The sequence below is a fragment of the Thunnus thynnus genome, chromosome 2 (genome assembly GCF_963924715.1).
Source record: "Thunnus thynnus chromosome 2, fThuThy2.1, whole genome shotgun sequence".
Lineage (NCBI taxonomy): Eukaryota > Metazoa > Chordata > Actinopteri > Scombriformes > Scombridae > Thunnus > Thunnus thynnus.
The window spans coordinates 6,318,971-6,329,577 of NC_089518.1; positions in this window are offsets into that span (position 1 = coordinate 6,318,971).

Here is a 10,607-nt window from a genome sequence, read left to right on the forward strand (position 1 = left end):
TTAACTGTCCAACTGACAGTTAACTGTCAGTTGGACAGTTAACTGTCCAACTGACAGTTAACTGTCCAACTGTACCAAAATTAACCAGATACCCACCTGAAATTCCTCCAGTGTAAGTGATATGTAAATTCTAGTTCAAATTAGGGGCACTTCACTGATTTTCCACTTGAAGATATCTTCTGTGGCTTTGCAGTTGCTCAGGTCTAAATAACCCTGATGATGTCATCAGGATGTCAATAGGCTTGATGATGTCAATCTGGGCTGGGAGACTGATAATTTAAAACAGAAAGCATGCATTAAAACCAGGAGTGTGGAGTTTGAAAGAGATGGGCAACTGCATGAAGGGTCTAATAAAGGGATGATATCATGTTGCAATATGAGAAGTGTAGGATCCAATGTATTTGGAGATTAACCCATACATATAAAGGCTAAAAGTTGCCTTTGCTGCACTGATTTCTACCATTCATATTTGAACTTTTCTCTTGCAAGTCAACTTTATGGAAGTATAATATTAAATCACTGAATCTTGTCACAGGTCCCTCAATGACACTGAACCTGCATGACTTAATCTGCCATAATGTCTTTTTTCCTCACTTTTTACTCCTCTTCCACGGTTAATTTTGTCTCTTTTCCTTATATCTTAAAAAATGGAAGTTGCAAAAAAGTTAAGAAAGACTTTGAATGTATATACAGTATGTATATTCTTTGCTGAATCAGAAATTTTGAATTTATACATTTTGGTGTGGGGCACCAGTGATTTCACTTGTAATGCTTGTACCATGAGAGAAGAGCATTTGAAGTATCCCTCCATCATTTGTTTGTTGATTTTTATTCAGCCAGGCGCTACTGGCTTCTGTCACCGAGTAGCTCCTAATTAACTGAGCTGTTGCAGTGTTTGGTTTGAAGGAATTTGTGCAAAGAGTTCATGTGATGGTACATAACTCGGTGTGCTAATGGACATCATTTCAGCCACTGCAGGAGTCAAAAACTGCTGTTAATAATTGCTGTATTATTCTGTCAATGTGCACTGTCTGTCCCAGCAGGCAAACTACTCTGCTCACTGTTACTGTGTAAGTATGCTGTGAGTGTTTTATCCATGTCTTTGTGTTGTGTATAATGTGCTGCAAAAGTTAGTCACTGTATTTTTTTTTTCTTCTTCTTTTTTGTAACATATTCGAGCGGAACACTAATAATCATGGTCTGAGGTGGTCACATCAGTGTTTGTGGACATAAATAACTTTATTCCAGTGTCAGAAAACAAAGAAAGAATTTAATTTTGCAAAGAATGTCTACTTGAATTGTAGAACATTTAGAAGAACAGTTCAACATTTTTGGACATACACAAGAGTTGAGAACCATCAGTCGTTCTGTATGTTAATTACAGAGTAAAGACATAGTTATCCTAGCGTAGCATAGAGACTGGAAGCAGGGGAAACAGCTAGCCTGGCTCTGTCCAAAGTGAAAAAAATACACCTACCAACACCTCTAAAGCTCATTAATGAACACATTGTATCTTGTTGTATCTAAACAGACATCAGATTGATATAAATCCTCTCATCTCACACAAGGAAAGAATGAATAAATAAATTTATCTAATTATTTTAATTTATTTGACCAGAGCTGCTCCAGACATGTCTACTAGCAACTTGGACTCTTCTCTGATTTCTAGCTTTGGGATAAAGTTTTCACAAATACTGATCAGACTGCACTAGAATTTAAAAGTATTGTGAAGAATTCTTCATTTGTTTGAATTCTTAAACTGAGAATTTAAACTCTGATGCCACTGTACTCACATCTGTACTCCAGGAAGTCCCTCCGCTCACTTGCCTTTCACTCTGTACTCACCAGTGCTGCTAACTTTACTAAACCACTAAACCAGGATGCTTTTACAGTTAACTAAAGGTGCTGAATCTTTGCAGATTGCACTGTACCAGGGTCATATTCATGGAAAGTATCACAGGTGAATATGAATTAGAAATACACCAGTCAATACTATTGCATGTAGTATTAAATGTAATTTTAAAGGGGCAGGAAGTAGGATTTTGATGATGATCTGTGGAGTCACAGGTAGAGTTTGTACTGATGACTCAGCGATTATTTAGTCCACCTGACCCAGTATTGCTCCCACATGGCACAGATTAGATACACTTTGTGGTCAAGAGTATATGAATACCCCTGTCCACATACTTTTGTGTTCTTTTGGTCTGGGGTGGTTTTTCCTGCTTTGAGCTAAGCACCTTAGTTCCAGTGAAGAGAAATCTTAAAGGGGAACTCCACTGATTGTACTCATCAACGTTTGTTTACAGGTGTTGGGGAGTACTACTGCATTTGTGAGAGAAGTTGTGTAAGCCTTTTGTGGCTTCAGAGACTACAAGTTTGAAAAGTAAAAAAATCTGTGTGAGTGTGGAGTTAGAAAGAATTGAGGTTACAGACCTCTGTAGCCCGCTCCTCATCTCTGCTTGAGGCTAGCAGCTCCAGGCTACGTTAGCCGCTACTATCTTTACACACCTGAATCTCCAACCCAACTGTCGGCAGTTGAGGTGCATCATAGGTAATGTAGGCTGAAGCTTTTACAAGGAAGAAAAACGTTTGGAATAAAAAAGGAGATCTCTGTTGTTTTTGCTGCATCAATTTTTATTCTAAAAAAAAAAAACAACTGTCCATTGTAAGTCCAACAGTGTTACAGCAGTGGAGGGCTAAATCAGCGGAATACTCTTTTAATGTTACAGCACACAGTGATACCTAAGACAGTGGTGTTCTTCCAATGTTGTGGCAACAGTTTGTGTTTGTCCCTTTTCCTGTTTCAACATGACAAATGGTTTTCAGTCTGAGCAAGAACTTGACATCCAACAGCTTTGGGATGAACTGGAACGCTGACAGGGTGCCAGACCTCATCACCCAACATCAGAGTTGGACTTCTCTAATGTTCTTGTGGATGAATGGGAGCAAATCCCTGTAGCCAGGTTCCAACATCCCAAATGTGGTGGAAATTCTGAAACCAGGAGAGTGCAGGTTGTTATAGCAGCAGATTGATTATCATGGTTTTGGAATGAAATATTCAGTAGTTGGGTGTACTGTTGGGGTGTCCATATACTTCTGGCCATGAGGCGCATCTATGAGGGTATGAGGGTATTTCCTCATAAAGTGGCTTCTTTATTCATCATCTCAGTTTCAGGCCTCTATAGCTTAAGATGTTGGTTTGGGACTTCCAGAAACTAAATGCACTCACAGTTGGGTGTGTCTGGGGAAAGTGCATGTTTCTGGTTATAGTTAGTGAGGGTATTCTGTACTCTCCCAGCATGCAGCTGCTTCTTTATTGTTGCGCCTGCTGGCTGCCTGGAGTATTCCATAAAGGTCAGAAATCACTTAGTGTCCCTTTAAAACGATTGCAGGGAACATACAGGTAGTTAGTGCTAGTACAGTATGTGCCTTCATGTTCTCCTGCATCCCATCAAACACAAGCATCCTCTGATTGTTTTGATGTTACTTGTTCCTGTTCAGACAGATAACAGCCTTTGTGTTGACTGATTTTCAAAGGAGAGGTCACTGACAGAAACTCACCATTAGACGTGTACAGGGACGCAGCTCTGCTGGTATTGAAATGCTGTTAAATTACACAGGCAAAAAGTGTTATACAAAACTGTGACTTATACAACGAATCATGTATACAGGAAATATGAATATTCCAGCTATGTACAGAATGGTAGTGATTTCACTGGAGTTGTTTTTACTTAAGCTGTACCATGTACAGCATACTGTAGATCAGTGAATGAGGAGTTATATTCCAAAGTATTATATATTCACTTTAGAAATAATAATCATCCCCTGTTGAGTTTTTGAAAGACAGGATTCTGCCTGTGAGAGAGTTACTATTGGGTCAATCTGAGACTTGTAATGTATCAAACATGTTCTTTAATTTGAAGTGTTTCCAGGCTGCCAGTCATTTTTAAGCAGTCACCACTGCTTTCAAAAAGTGGATATCTCATTTTGGAATAAAATTCTTCATTGGTACTGTGAACACGTCTATATGGCGAGGATTTTTTTATGTGTCTGTAAAGTGAGATGTATACTTTCAATCAGAGTGGATAGTTAAACTGTAATTTTATGTATATAGAGGGAAATGGCACTTTTCTTTTTGGAGTGAAGGTCAGCGGGTATGAAATCTGTCTTATACAGTGTTCAAGGAATAATAAAACACGAAAGAGAGAAATAATCTGAATGGAAAGTGTTTTCATTTGTAAAATTACACAGTTTCTTTTTTTTCCAGGAAATTATTTGTAAGAAAATTGAATTACAAACTTTGGAATATGGAATGAAAGCCTGAAAATACTGAATGAAATATATTTGCTCAAACATGATGACACAGGCAGATTTTACTTTCTTATTTTGTACTGTATTAAATTGCATGTACATTTTATAATCCACCTCTGTTTTCAAAATTTTCCGTCATTCCTGATCTCATCTGGTACCTCAGCACTGAACTCAGAAGCATACACATTTCTAAGATAACAAATATTTACCGTAGACGTAAAGGCAGCAACGAGACAGGAAATGAAATGTCTAGGGCAAAGGGCTGAATGGAAAATATCATACACAACAATTTATTTTGCAAAACTTCATACTGAGAGGTGTTACATTGAAAATAATGTTTAATGTGATATAAATGAAAAAACTTTAAAAGATTATATCGGGTTTTAAGTTGGACAAAAGAAGCAAATTTATCATATATATGAAGATCATCTCTGCAACACAGTCCTGTCTCCCTGAGGACAAGACAACCTCCTTACATCAAGAATGGAGGAAATGAATGTACAGCTATGTTTTGAGTTTGTTCAAAAATGAAGTATATTGCTTTACCCATAGAGAGATGAGTGGATTCAACAGTAATAACTGCTCTCCAACAAAAACATTGATATCTGACTTTAGAAAAAGAAAAGAAAATCTGTTTAACTGTTAAATCTCCTCCGCATTCCCCCTCCTTTAAAAAAACACCTTCCTCTCCCACTTTGCACTTTTCACCCTCCACTCCCCCTCCCTCCCTCCCTCTCTTTGAAGCTGTAATGGTGCATTCCTTTGTGTCTCTGAGTGACTCCCACCCAGGGTGGCTGCTGGCTTGGTCAGCGCCTCTCCTCCTAATGATGGCAAGTGAAGCAGGACAAGCATCCTCCTCTTCCTCCACCTCCTTTTCCTCCTCCCTGATCCCACAGTGTGGGGGTGGAGGAGCCAGAAATGCTGGCATGAAACACTGAGATCATCCTGCTACTCCAAACCATGTTAGAAAAGGCAGATCACTGTTTGAGAGACAGAAAGATGCACACAGTCACCTTATTAGTCACTCTGGAAATATTCTGCTCTTACTAAATGAAATTGGAAGCAAGAATATGATGTAACAGCTTGACAACAAATGTCACCTTATTGACTCAGATAAAACACGTGATACATTAGAGTGCAATTTCTATCACCTCTACCTGATATTTTACACATTTACCACTTTTTAAGATACAACATTCACACCTAGTATTAACATGTGATCAGTATTGGTGTGGACACACTGATTCTCTGGAAATGGAGAGAAATTTACAGTTTGTGATAGCTCTGCTCAGTGTTTATTTACTACTCACATAGTAGTATTGTGACATCACTTCCTTTTCGCTGGTGAATGTGGGGTAATTTTCTAAAATAAGAGGCTAATGTGATGGCACCTTTCAGTATACTCCAAAGGGAATGCTATGACCTGTAAAGTGAGTGTCACATGCCAGATGGCTGCTACTTTTTGGTAGCTTTGTTAAGTAGGTTAACATTATTTATAGGCTTCTATAAGATGGTAATCTGAGCTAGTGGAGAAGCTTGCTAGCTAAAAGCTTACAAAATGACTCTTGCCCTGCAGGTCATAGCAGTCCTTTGAGGGGCTCATATGGCAATTCTAGTGCTCTACTTATTTTAAGCCATGCTAGCAACATGCCTCTAGGGATGGCAATGTCGGTCATGTTGTCTGTCTGTCGGCCCACCACTTTGGTCCAGACTGAAAGATTTCAACAACTATGGGATGGATTGACATTACATTTTATACAGAAATTCATGTTCCCAAGAGGATGAATCCTATTGACTTTTGTTATCCTCTGACATTTCTTCTATTGCCACCATGTGGATGACGTGTGGTTTAGAGTGTAATATATTCACAACTATTTGCTGGTTTATCATGAAATTTACAGCAGATATTATGGGTCCCCAGAGGAAACATTCTAATGACTTTCTTGATCCTCTGACTTTCACTTCTGTGCTGGAAGTCCATCATCCTCTGGAGGTTGGCGATCCCTGTGTCAAGCCCTAATAGGCTTATATCACGCAATATGCCATTTTGAAAATTTCCTGTGCTTTCCGGAAGTGCTGCAATGAGCGAGATGAACATGTCTTACTGTTGTGTATCATGCTGTACATCTTACTAAAGAAGAGATAATGATAAAGGCATCTTTCCATTGCTTTCCTAGTTAGCTATACACCTGCCGCGAATGGATTGCTAAAATAAAGAGGGATGTTGGACCATATTTTCAGGTAATGTTATCAAGCTAGCTAGCCAAGCTAGTGTACCAGTGTACCTGATAAGCTGGTCAAGACTAACCTCATACATCAGCTAACATATATCATCTCTCAATAGATCACAGATAATTATCAAAATGCTTTATTAATTTTCTGTCTTCAGCTATAGTAGTGTTGTATGGGCCATGGCCGATCCGATGGATATGGCTGTGCAAGAAAATGATTAGTGACTGTAGGCTTACTACATATTTTTATCAAGATGAGTATACATGGTTAACGGTTTATATTACGCTGCTGCAATAGGCTCCATCTGCAGCCCTTTTTTCATTGCACTTGTCCACACAGCTCTCTTCTGTCTCTGCATACTGACTGCCAAGCTGTTGAAGTCTGCGACCCTTGAGACTATTCTCTTAAAAACAGATGAAGTCAGATGTTGGGAGCGGACGTGGTGCCAGCTCTTGCTTATGCTCCCTTGTTTCTATCTCCAGTGCCTCAGCATCAGAGCAGATGACAGTTATGCCACTGTAGTAGTAGCTCTCATTAAGGGCTGTTGCATAATTAAATGGCTTAGGGTGGAAGAGGAAGTACTGGGTGGTGGTCGATGGTGGTGGTAGGCAGGGCAAGTACTTCGTGGGTCAACTATGACCCATGGGGCAAATTTCCAAAGTCTGTTGCCACTTTGTCCACTGGGTGTTTACTTAATGCCAGCAGCAGTTTGTACATTTGGCTGTTGCTACCAATATCAGCAACGTTTTTTTGAATGTCATGAGCAAATTGATCACTTGGTAGTTGAACTGGAGCAGGGCAATAGAGGTTGGGTATGACTCCATCACAAGACCTTTTATATATCTTTGGCGGTGGATTAGCTGTGGGTGGCTTTAATTTCAAGATTTCTACTGTATTAATAGGTTTTTGGGTAAGGCCTGACACGTGTGAAGGAATATGCCATGTCTGTGGTGGTGAGGTTTTACTAACTGCAGAAGGGACTGATTTGATGCCAAGTTTAAGAAAATGTGCAAGAGTACAGAGTGATCCAGTTTGATGATTGCAGTGACCTTGGCCAGCTGTGCAGTTGCACTTTGATTGCCCAATTAGAGCACCTTCAGATGTAAAGTCCACCTGATAACAGTGGGAAAAACAACAGTGAGAAAAGTCAGTATGTATTTCTTAATTAGTCAACATATAAAAGCTCCAGAATGTACTTTATGTAAATAAATACATTAAGCAAAAATAATGATGGGACTTTCTGATTATCAGTTCCTAACTATAGCCCACATACTGGGCCTTTCAAGTCATAAGTCTATCAATTAAAACAGACTGGTTTGAGCAGGCTTATATGTGTAATCTCCTTTTGTATTATGATTATATAACTAGAGTAATCACACCAATGTGGTGACTATACTCATGGATTTTCAGCAGTTAGACAGGCCGTAGTATATCCTCAGAGTTGTGCTTATACTTGAACTTATATTTCCACACGAAAATCGAGCTGAAGCAAAATTGAGCTGAAGCAATACCTGTCCTGTTGGGACTTAACAGAACCATTGCAGATACAATCTTGATCGACCAGTTACCTTGATTTAATTTAATTGTGCAGTTAATTATAATTAATATAATGCATGAGTAAATATACGCTTGATTCAGTGTATTCTAATGTTTACTGTGGTATGTTGTCGTCTGCAGGGAAAGGTCAATTTCATGAGCTTTGAAAAGTGTGTATCTGCTAATTTAGCACATTATTAAACAGAATAAAATTGAAAGTGAACACTTATTTGTCTTGGAGTTACCACCTACCTGGATCATGTAAGGGGGGTCATTTTTTCTTATTGAGCGAAATGCCTTCACAACGCAGCCTGTCTTGCTCTTCCTGACTCAACAATCATTGCATTAACAGACTCAGCATTAGCAGAATAGAACACATTGGTTAGTACAAAATGCAATTTGCACTTAAACTTATGTAACATACCATTTGTATTGTGGAATGCAAGAAAGGTTTATTATTATCTCAAAAATTAAGGAAGCTTATTTAAGAAAAACCTTATTTACAGTGCTAGCTAGTATTATCAGCCGAGCAGTTCAATATTAGTAAGGCCCTCTATCCAATTGCTGTTGCCTTTTAGTAAGATTGCTGTTAATTTTGGTAGCTCAAGGTTAGCAGACCAAGACATTGTTATTAAACTTGATTTCTGGGATATCCTCTTGAGAGCAGAGGTCCCAGCCCACCTCAGCCTCACATTCAATTCAAAATGGCAGCCGCATTAAAGTAGCGTATTGGATAACTGATGGGGACTCAGGAGAGTATATATAGACATATAAATGCATCAGTGAAATAAAGAAGATTCTTACAGTCAAGTCATACTTAGTGTTGCAGGGTTTTTTGTTTTCTTTTCACAAAGAGTTTTCTGACTGAAATAAATATATCACCATATACTTAATGGATTGTCACCAAATTTTGTGCGGATATTAATGGTTCCCATACAATGTTTTGAAATGATTTTGGTAATCATTTGAATTTTTCCCCACTAAGAGGTTGAGGATGAAATTTAAAACCTCACATACTGGAGCATAGGGCTGTGCGATAAAATGATCTCAATACAGGATTGCAATAAAAGTTATGTCGATTACGATGATAAACTTCAAACATTTTTTAACTCGATATGGATAGATCTAACAGCTTGTTGCACAGCAGAAATAAACGTGACAACAGCCAGTCAGTCTGCAGTTTTTGCCTTGCATGTCAAAGTCAGATTTCCTACTGCAAAGCATTGTTTGAGCTACCGCTAAAGCAAGTGGATGCCCTTTAGAAAGGAAAAAAATGAGTGGAACTGAGGGGCATGAAAGCGATATGATGATAATGCAGCACCCTCAGATTAGCCTCTGTCCCTGGGTAAACAGTGAACCCAGGTTGGTGAAGAGGAACAAACTCTGCTGCATCTGCTGACGAGGCTATGCTAGTGCTATCATTAGCAGGGCTAAAGTAACCCTAGCCGAAAAAAGCTGCTCTAACTCATGCGCACTTCTCTCTAGAGACATCCTGTCTGCAACTGCAGGACAGTCATCACACATCATCGTTTTAGTGAGGCAGCTTTAACTATGGATTCACAAAGCTAACTGCTAAGTTGGGCTAATCACAAAGCTAAGTAAACAGAGTAGCAACAAAAGGCTAGTTACCCACTAACACTAGTGTTGTTTCATAAAGAAAACTAGTGAATCTAGTGATATGTAAACTAAGCACAGAATATAATGTAGTCAGTAAGATAAATGAAGAGGTTTTTATATATATGGTAGTCCAAAAGTCTTTCCCATTCTGGAAAAGTGGTCTCTAGACTTTTGGACCCTACTGTATAGATATAAATAAAGATGGCTGGTTTACAATTTTTCACTTTTTACTCAGATTTCAACATCTAAAACTGAGAGATGGCCAAAGGAATTTGATGTGATAGTAGTTACAGCTTTTAGTTTTATTTACATTATTTTAATAAGTTGTAAGGCAAGTTAACTTGTATTGTTTTGTTAGGCAGATAAAGCATGTTTGCAAAGTTGAATGTTTCCATTATGTTATTCTATTTTCTATGTTAATAAAGTATTCTAAAGTTTTCATTAGAATCATGTTTTTGCTCACGCATATTGTTTCAAAAACGACCTGCCAGATACCTAACTCCACGAATTGTTTAATTGTGAGTGTATGGTGTAGCCCTGTTAAAATCATGATTAGAACAGCTTATAACTTGCTTTCACTGCACTAAAGTGTCAACCACGGACCACATGTCCTTCGGACATGATGACATATATACTGACATTGTGCTGTACAAATAAATTTTAATATAGTCTCTCCCTCCCTGGGTCTCAGACTAGGGTGCACAGTGCACCCTCCCACTCTGCCTCCCACCCACCCTTGTGCACCTCCTCCTCCACCCATCTGCCCCTCGCTCTCCCTGACTGGATGGCTGGCTGGCAAGTGACAGGACTGACAGATGAGGCCTGTTCCCGGGTTAGTATCATGTCGACGGGGAGCGAAGCCTCCCGGCGGTATCAGCCATCATGGTGCCAGCTCCAGGTCTAATGAGGGA